The sequence below is a fragment of the Benincasa hispida genome, chromosome 1, assembly GCF_027475165.1.
Source record: "Benincasa hispida cultivar pf3 chromosome 1, pf3_genome.v1.1, whole genome shotgun sequence".
Classification (NCBI taxonomy): domain Eukaryota; kingdom Viridiplantae; phylum Streptophyta; class Magnoliopsida; order Cucurbitales; family Cucurbitaceae; genus Benincasa; species Benincasa hispida.
The window spans coordinates 57015066-57025757 of NC_143478.1; positions in this window are offsets into that span (position 1 = coordinate 57015066).

Consider the following 10692-nt stretch of genomic DNA (forward strand, 5'->3'; position numbering starts at 1 on the left):
TTTTTATCTCTATAGACACTAGATTAGAGGCAAAGTAAGATAGTCTATCAAATTCCTCCTCATATCCTCTATAGTCATAAACCCTTGTTTCATGTTTGTAAATTCCATCTATTCCTATATTTGTATTGGAAAAAAAGTACTTCTCATAGAATCGTTCCTTGAATTGGTCTCAAGTCGCCCATCCACCATTAGTTTCTATCATTCTTTCTATCGAGTGCCACCAATGTTCGACGTTCTTATTGAGTAAGAAGACAACACATTGGAGTTTCTGATCATCAGGGTAGTTCATATGTCGAAATTTGACTCCACAATGGGCAATCACAGTTTCTGAAATCTCGCAAATGTTTTGCTTTTAGAGACAAGTTTTGTAAATTTTTACTTTAAGCCTGAACATGTGTCGAGTGGGCTTGCGGGGGTGGTACTAATTGTGTTTGGACTTGTTGAGTGTTTAAGTTACCTGCTCTGCCACTACACTGCGAACTAGCTTCTGTATCATCCCAATCAAAGATGATGTAACAATTTCCCAATTCGTGCTGCCATCGCCTTCTCATCAACCTAGGCACCAGGTGTGGTTGGAGTTAATGCATTCTAACTCCCATTAGCTCAATATTCTGTGCTAAGACACTAGAGGGTCCTAGGCTTGGGGATCCTTATTTGTGGAGGCGCAATCGTCTTCCGAGTCTGACTGCTTATTGCAAATCTTGGCAACCCTGAACCAAAAGGGTCACTAGGCAGTCGCGAAATCCCTAGTACGAGGATATTTTAAACTTTAGGGTCTTCACTCCAACCCTTCGGATTTCAACCACGACTACCTCTTCCTTTCATTTGTACCATTGATAGCACAAAAAATGTGCTATTTTCCTCTTCTTAATTCTAGGTTGTTACTATGTTCAATGTGTTTATTTAATGATTTTATAGGTATCAACCATCTTGTAGGTAGAATCAGTCGTTACGAGCTGTTCAGGGTTAACTTGGAGCAATTAGGAGCTAATTTACGAAAATAGGCTTCAAAAGGATGTAAATGACGAAAATTCCCCTGGTTGGAGCGTTGTGCAACATTACAAGATAGTAACCTCCATAATGCTGAAAAATAGGGTAGCGTTGCAACGCTCCAAGTTTTGACAAACGTGCGTGCGAAGCCTTGTAGTGTTGCAGCGTTGTGATACTACAACTGCTGTATAAAACATTTCTTCTTCATTTTAGGGTAGAACATCAACACATAATCATCAACCTCTCAATCGACTCTTATGTCGATTTCCTCCTCTTCTCACCTCTCCACTTGTATTTTTCTCCATTTTCTTCCTTCTTCTCATGTAATTAATTGAGATGGGGCCCATATTTATCTTCTTCATCCCATGGGAAGGTATGTCCTAGGGTTTTCCCTTGTTTAGAGGACTTTGGATTGAACTCTATGTAGTCTTTGGAGTTTCATTTAAATGCAATTTCATATCTTGATTATGAGTTTCCTTTCGGATTGAATCACTATGTCATCATATTTCCTCTTGATTGTCTGATAAACTATTTGACTAACTATTTTCTCTTTAAGTGTAATATATATATATATATATATATATCGTTTTGGTTTGTCTTGTTTTGTTTTTTTGCATTAAACGATGTTTATCACATCAGACAGGAATTCAAATTCAAACATATTCAAGTCAAAAAGTCAAGAAGCAGAAATCCAAAACAATAAGAATCAAAGAAATCAAAGAAATAAGTTAACTAAGAAAGTGTTGAAAAGTGAAAGAAGACATCCCTGGAAAGGTTGAAGTGAGGTCACCATAGGGATTCTTCCACGTGGGCAATCAATCTTCCTCACCTAGGCCAATGGTCTCCTTGCCACGATCCACAGAGACTCCGTGAGAAGGCTGCACTCATTAACATTGACCATGAAAATGTTTCTCCCATCTTTTCCATTTAGATTCAAAGATTCAAAACTAGAGTCAGATTTCATCTCCGCGTGGATTTCTGATACGTGGAAAAGGGAAAGTAAATATACGTGCATCTTATGATATGCGCTGATCTCCATGCGTCGATGGTCATGCATTGGACTAAGAAATATGCAATATGAATTTAAGAATATATGCGATGACCATGCGTTCCTGCCATAATTTTTCTTGATTTCACGCCAAGTATAACGAGAATGCAAGTTTCTCGGGATGATCCAAGGTCGAACTTAGGGACTTGTAACTAAATGTTGCGAAGTAATGCGTTTGAGGCAATGAATAAAAAAATAAGGAAGTTAAAAGACTATGCGCTACTCCTACTCCTATCTAAACAGATAAAACAATGGAAGTATGACTATGAGAATTGATAAAGATGCGGCAACTGTTAACGCGTAATAAGATGCATGGAAAAATAAATAGAATGGTGGAAGGGACAAATTCACCGCATCATTAAGCTTGATCACAAGGGTAATCCCGACTCGCCACACTAACGCTCGTCGCACACTTCTCAGTTGTCAGCCGCATGCTTATATCTCTATAATGCATGGTTGTGTTGAACATGAGATTATTCCTATCTCTAGGAACACTACTTACTTTGCTTAGTGAGTTCCACTACTTACCCTATCGGGCAGTTAGTCATTGCTAATCAGCTCATAGAGAAAGGATTGTGAAAGCTCATAGACAAGAGTTGCTACAACCTCACACTAAGCAAAGAGGATTAACTCACTATACTCGTGCAACACACACCTCTTGGTGGTTTGCTATATGCTTCATATCTCTATGACACATGATTGAGTATGCGATAACACTTGTAAACTTACTTAATTCGTTGCAATGAAAGTAGGGGATGATAAAGAAGAAGATAATGAAAATGGTGTCGAAGGAAATAAAGAGATGCATTGATTACAAAATGTATGAATGTCTTAAGCCAAAATGTAATACAATACAGAGATAAGAGAAGAGGTGGAGGGCTAGATGTAGGCAACCTCTTGCTTCCATCAGATGTATGTCAAGGTTGCGTTGGTGCTATGGATGGGCGGTGGAGTAGTCTCTCTCGAGCTCTATCTCCGGAAAAGCTTCAGTCATCACTCGGAATGGGTTAAAGGAATGAAGAACTCTCACAGAACGTCTTGCTCATGCTCTCATCTATGATCACAAGGATCTGCCTTAAGGCAGAAGCTCGGATGCCTTGAATTTGGGCTCTACTGCTCTATTTATAGAGCTCAAACGCTGACAGCATTAGCGGTCCCGCTCTGAATCACTGCCACTTTCGGCACAGTAGGTGAAATGTCAACATCATCTTTCTAGTACTCCCAAGGTACGCATTCATGCTTGTTTTCCAAAGTACCATCACATTCCACCAACCTTGCAATCACTCTTCTATCATGGTTATTACTCTGTAGCCGCAAGCTCCATGCAATGAACACATGCGATCAATTTTGCAATGGTCTAGAATTCACTGCATGCGATCGATTCCTAGATAGCTACAAAAATAGACATTTTGAAGCAGAATAACGCATAATATTGGGTTAGTAGAGATTTCCCATGCTGATCGACTCAAGCTCACTTTTCACATGAATTCTTAGTATTATCACCCTATATTCTACTTGTTAGCCTTTATAATTCTAAATAAAATGCTACAATAACTTGTATTTCTACTAGCTGTCACACCCCCCAAAATTAGAAAGTTGCAGTACTCTTGCCGAAAAGCTAAAAACAAACTCGTTCAGGAATGCGGTAAAAGATGTTTGAGCAGAGGTTTGCACATGATAAAACTTAGACTGTCAAAACTTGAAGAAGCTATTAAAGTGAGGTGAGCCTTGCGATGTTTAGTTACCTGGATAGTTAGTTCCTCTAATTCCAACCGGAGCGATATGCTAAGGTTAGAGCAGCTCCGCCCTTTCGTGGAATCACTCTCTGCAAGAAGAAAGGTCACTTGAGTTTTGAGTGCCTATAAAAGAAGGGCGCAAAAGGACAGATGACATTACCAAAAACCAGAGAAAGAGTTTCCTCTTTCTTGTCTTTCTTCTCCCTTAATCTATCTCTATTGGCATGCTTTTCTAATTAAACAGATGGGACTTGTTGGCGTGCCTATTCTTCTTGTCCACATGGTACCTTTATTTCTCTGCATTTTGGGAGCTGAGCATGCAAAATTGGAGAACTCTTTGATGAAAGTTGTGAGCTCTTAGAGACCCTGTTCATCTTCCCCTTGCTATCTCTGTCCAAGCTAGTTACTCTTATGCCCACCCCACGTTAAAAGAAGAGTTGGAGTGAATGATAAGTATTGCCATGGTTGCTAATCTTTCAACGCAAAGGTAGGAAAGCAAACAAAAGTGAATTTCAGAAGGATAATGCATAAAAGATAACAAGAAAATAACCTACGAGCAGAATAACAATTGCGACCATACTTTGGAATTCATGCAGACATAGCCATCCGTTGAATGATGGAGAGGACTCTTCCGTTGAAACCACGTTCCGAGAGGAATTATTATCATACCCACAAGGAGCGGATGCACACCATATCCAAGAAAGCAGCCATAAATCCAAAATGACAATGATCAAATAAATAAACTAAATGAAAGCAAAGTAAAGATAAAGTAGAAGACGTCCCTAGAGAAGTTGGAGTGAAGCCACCGCAAGGAGTCTTCCATGCAGAAGATTAATCTCAACTGCTTAGGTCAATAGACTTGTCCTGACCATTGGAGATTCCAACAATTATTGGTCGCATGTTGGTTAACACGCTCCTAATACTACTTCCAACTTATGTGATAGATAGCCTTTCTATCTCAGGGTCAATCTTGATTTTCGTCGCACTGCCTTCACTCAAATATTGTTTGCAACTTGGTCGTACAAGCTACAATACGCCCAAGATAAAAAGGGTGCCTGAAAAAACATAAAACTTAACAAACTATTAGCTGCCAAGTCCTCGGCAACGGCGCCAAAAACTTGATGCATGGAAAAGGGAGAGTAAATTGCGTGCATCTTATGATATGCGCTGATCTCCATGCATCGATGATCATGCGTTGAACTGAAGAATATGCATTAATCGTGTATGCGATGATCATTCGTTCCTATCACAAGTTTTCTTACTGTCTCGCCAAGTATAACGAGATCACAAGTTTCTCGCGGTGATCTGAGGTCGAACTCAGGGACTTGTAATTAAATATTGCGAAGCAATGTGTTTGAGGTAATGAATAAAAGAATGAGGAAGTTAAAAGACTATGCACTACTCCAACTCCTAACTAAACAGATTGAGCAATGGAAGTATGACTATGAGAATTGGTAGAGACGCGGCAACTATTAACGCGTAATAAGATGCATGGAAAAATAATAGAATGATGGAGGGGATAAACTCACTACAAACTTAAGCTTGATCGTAGGTAATCCCAGCTCGCCACACTAATGCATCACACACCGCTCGGTGGTCAACTGCATGCTTATGTCTCTATAACGCATGGTTGTGTTGAACATAAGATTATTCCTATCTCTAGGAACAATGCTTACTTTCCTTAGTGAATTCTATTACTTACCCTCTCGGGCAGTTAGTCGTTGCTAATCAGCTCATAGACAAGCATTGTACTAGCTCGTAGACAAGCGTTGCTACAGCCTCACACTAAGCAAAGAGGATTAACTCCCTATACTCATGCAACGCACACCTCTCAGTGATTTGCTACATGCTTCATATCTCTATGCCGCATGATTGAGTATGCGATAACGCTTGTAATCTTACTTAGTTCATTGCAATGAAAGTAGGGGATGATAACGAAGAAGATAATGAAGATGGTGTCGAAGGAAGTAAAGAGATGCATTGATTACAAAATGTATTAATGTCTTAAGCCAAAATGTAATACAATATAGAGATAAGAGGAGAGGTGGAGGGCTAGATGTAGGCAATCTCTTACTTCCATCAGATGTATGTCAAGGCTGTCGGTGGTGCCATGGATGGGCGATGGAGTAGTCTCTTTCGAGATCTATCTTCGGTAAAGCTCCAGTCGTCACTCAGAATGGGTTGAAGGAATGAAGGACTCTCAAAGAATTTCTTGCTCACGCTCTCATCTGTGATCACAAAGATCTACCTTAAGGCAGAAGCTCAGATGGGCTTTACGGCTCAATTTATAGAGCTCAAACGCCGATAGCATTGGTGGTCCCGGTCTGAATCATTGCCGCTTTCATCGTGGTAGGTGAAATTTCAACATCATCTTTTTGGTATTCCCAAGGTTTGCGTTCATGCTTGTTTTCTAAAATACCATCGCATTCCACCAACCTTGCGATCACCCTTCTATCATGGTTATTAAACATTGTTGAACAAACTGTTTTTGTATTTAATAAAGTATTTGATATTTTATTCATTGTCTATAAAATATGTGATAGTTTATTGCATTAACCACTAACTAATAAACTAACATTCGAGATTATCATTGTAACTTAAACATGTATGTGGAGACATACGGGTGGATCATATTCAAGTGTTAACCTAAATGGTCTATAGTATATGGATAAGACTGGGTACCTTATCCTGGTGACACTACGAGTATGGCCAACTTTGTAGGTGTTACAATTGTTGTAAAGTGTTACAAATGATCTGATCCTGATCATTCATGTATTAGACATGCGAGGGGGGATATTTTATACAAAGGAGTTTGTATAAGACCGGACAATGAAATGTTTAGTCTCATTATATAACGTCGTTCATAATAAAGACTTACATTTCACCAGGATTCCCATAGGTAACATGAATTGAATCTTGAATAAGTTGTGAACTCCTGCCTATGAGGGCAGTCTTTTGATATGTATGGATGAAAGTGGCTAGATCGCCGACTCAACAAGCCTACCATTTTTTAGATTCGTCTGATGGGGAGCTAGGAACATAACTACACAACATGGAATTCACTCCTCTGCGGAAACAGGGGCAAGTAGATAAATTACTCCCTTAAAAGTTGATTTCGGGTCTTGAACAACGTGGTATCACACCCTCTCCTGGCCTGAGAGGGGTTTAGTCATAGTAGAACTATGATCTATTGTTCATTAGAGGGATCAGTGATACTTAAGGAGTTAGATGTAACTATAGAAGTAAAACGGTAATTTGGCCAGTTGTACTTACGAGCAATATGTGAACGGTCATCGTACTATTGTTTGGTTATATCCAATCGACACAGAAATATATCTGTTGTGCAAAGAGTGCAACTGTCGTTCTTTAATGGAGTGCTCAACAGTTAACGAATGGTGAAAAATGTAATTAAGAGTCTAATTAATTATTCATGTACCGTTGAAGCTTCAAGCTACAGGTCTATGAGGTCCCCTTCGTAGCTCATTAGGATTTAGTTGAGAATCGATTTTTGGATTAATTTGTATTGTTCAAATTAATAGAGGGATTTAATTATATATGATATAATTAAATTATTTCATCTATATATGATATAATTGGAATAATGTATTTGATACATTAAAGCTTAATGGGAGAAAATAAATATTTGAATGAGATTCAAATATATTTTCTAAGAATGAGATTCATAGTAGTTAAATTCAATATTAATATGATTTATATTAAATGTCATACAATAGAGAAAAGAAACTATAGTTTAATATGTGATACAATATTAAAACTATAGGTTATATGTTATATTTGGTGTAACATATAATTTAATATAAATATAATATGATAAGTTAGTTATCATATTTAATTATATTATATTATTATTATTTGAATAATATGGAAATGAGTTACAACTCCCTTCCCCATCTTTTCTATCCACCCACATTAGTGGGGTGGTTGTGTTTTTATGGCAAGTAGAATAAAAGAAAAAAAGTTTTTTCTTTTTCTTCTACGACAACGGATGTTGTTGTTGAACGCTTGAGGTTTACAAAAGAGTTCTATATCTTTGAGTTGTGCCTGAAAAACATCTCAATCTTCTTTCTCCTCCACATTAATCTTTCCCTCTAAACCAAAATAGTCAGAGGCCACCACTCTTGGATTCTCAGCCTGAGAATACCAAGGTTTCACTGGGGTAGTGTCCGGGTTTTGGTTCGAGATTCATCTTGAAGAACGTCTTCAAGAAGTTGATGACTATTCGTGGGAAATTCATGAAGAAAAGGTCTTCAACGGTGAAGTTTTCTTGAATAACATGTTGTAATTTAGTTTTAAATGCATATCTATTTGTATATTTATTGTAAATTTTGTATTCAATAATTAATGAAATTTGGTCGATCCCCTTCCGCTCAAGGTTCTCCTCATACGAGTTCTTTCACTTCCTTCATAACGAAGTCATTTCCTTCTTCTTTCAATCCCCCTTTCAAAGCTTCCCAATAATCAACTCCTACTTCATCGATGCATTGACATGTTTCCAGGTCATCAGAGTACTTTAATGCATTAAACACGTTGAATTTAACTTGTTGATCGCCGACTCGATCGGTCAGTTCTCTTTTATACACGTCAATCAATGTGCGTCTTGTGGACAGGAATGGGTGCCCCATGACGATGGTAATTTCCATGTTAGCCTCATATTCTAAGATAATAAAATCAGTAGGGAAGATAAATTTGTCAACTTGAACGAGCACGTCCTCAATCTTCCCCTCAGAGTGTATTATTGATCTATCGACAAGCTATAAAACTACTGTGGTAGACCTGGCCTAACCAATCCCTAACTTCTTGAAAATAGATAACAACATCAAGTTTATGCTTGCACCTAAATTGCATAACACATGGTCGACTTCTTTGCCTTTAATGGAATAGGGTATAGTGAAGCTTCCTAGGTCTTCATTTTCGCATGGATATTATTCTTGAATAAATGCACTACACTTATGGCTCAGCGCAACGGTTTTGAATTCGTCCAACCTATGTTTGTTCGGAATCTGGGACTGGCATTGTCATAACTGCCCTCGGTCCAAGCATAGGAAAGGGTTGAATAATGCACTACATTCAAGGGTAATTTATTTTCACTGATCTCAGACTTATACCACAAAAGCAGTAAAGCAGTAAGATCGAGGTCGAATTCACAGAGAGACTATTGAATCAACTTAGGACAATTTATGAATTCCACTTAAAATGGGTTTTGATGGTTTTGTTTTTTGTTTTTTTTTTATAATGTAAGTTGACAAACAAATAGAAAAAAGCAAGAGTTAGCATAGAAAAAGGTTGAATCAAATTGAGAGAAAAATCTTGGGATTAGTTTGTATGTTTTTTTTTTTAAAAAAAAAAATTCTATCGTTAGACACTAGTTAATTTCTCCAATTATGTGAACCCCTTAACCTATTAGAAATTCTAATAGCACAATTACCCAAATTTGATAAAAAAATCCAGACCAGACCTAATTCGGCTTCAAACTTTTCCTTGTTAGTGACATATAAGTTAAAACTGGAAATCATTAAGAAAGTGTTCAATTGTTGAGACATACTACAAGTCGGAAAGCCATATCTTATAGTATGATTTATTTGGGAAAGACTATACTAGGGCATACATGAGTTTGGCCAGAAAAAGTCTAGAATCTACACATACGATCTTAATACATGCAACTTAATCAATCAATAATGCATAACCTAGAATTATTTTGCAAACAAGAATTTCAACAAATTAATTTGTCAGAAAAATTCAACGAAACTCTAATAATATTAAAATGAATCCACCCAAAGGGTTCACAACAATTGAATAAATTAAACTAGTAACCTTCAAGAATCAAGACATATAAATTATACTAAGAAAATTACCTAGCCTTTAAAAGGCATATCGGAATTACAATGATCTAAAGAGAATCGAGGTTGACTATGGCGATAATCGCTCAATAATTTGACTTTAATGGCTCCCAAAACCAGACTGTTGTAGACACACAAACTATTCAAAGGACGCGTTATAGTGTTCCCTCTAACGCTCAATTGCACCACCCGCGGCATCGAATTTTCGTCAATCGTTGTAGCATCACAACGCTCTGAAGGAGTGTCGCTGAGCGTTATGTTCCATTGGAGTTCAAACATCAAACAACGTTGCAATGGTGGCAATGATCTAACTCTGGAGCGTTATGACGCTTGGGGCAGTGTTGCAATGTTGCCCTGCCTTACAGCGTCGAATGAGCATTGGACTTAGGCTTATGAAGAGCGTTGCAATGCTGGAACATGGTAGAATTGTCCTTTTGCATCTCAGCTTGATTTGGTATGTTTGACTTCTAGTTTTTCCTTTTTTTTTTTTGCTTGATTCTTCATCCTTGCAATGTACTTGCTCCATTGGGTCAATTTTCCTACAAAATAAGACAAATAAAACACAAGAATTACCCAAATATAGGAATGTTAAGGCCATAAACTTGACTCTTTTTGAGAGCTAACAAACACCCCTAACTTAAGACTTGATCGTCCCGAGCAAGATAATAACACTCAGTCATGGAAATTGATAAGCAATCCTTCACTCCATTCATTCTCTAATCTCAACAATCTTAAGGGTCGCATCACATAACAAAATCAAACAATCACTCAATTGAGACTTGTTATAAAAAGTCATTTTTCAATTAAAGCCATGTATGAATGAAACACCAAGACATGAAACTTTTTCGTAAATCGAAAAGTACCCAAAAAAGTTTTATCCTACTCCCATCTCATCTTCCCTCTACTCTGGCTCGATCATCAGCTTGAGACATACTTTTATTGTATGTCAAAGAGCAACACTATCCAGGAGTGCCCAAAACTAATGCACACAAAACATAGAGGACATCGGTTTTACCTAGAGGGCTAACTTTCAAACTCTACCACCAGGAACCTATCACTC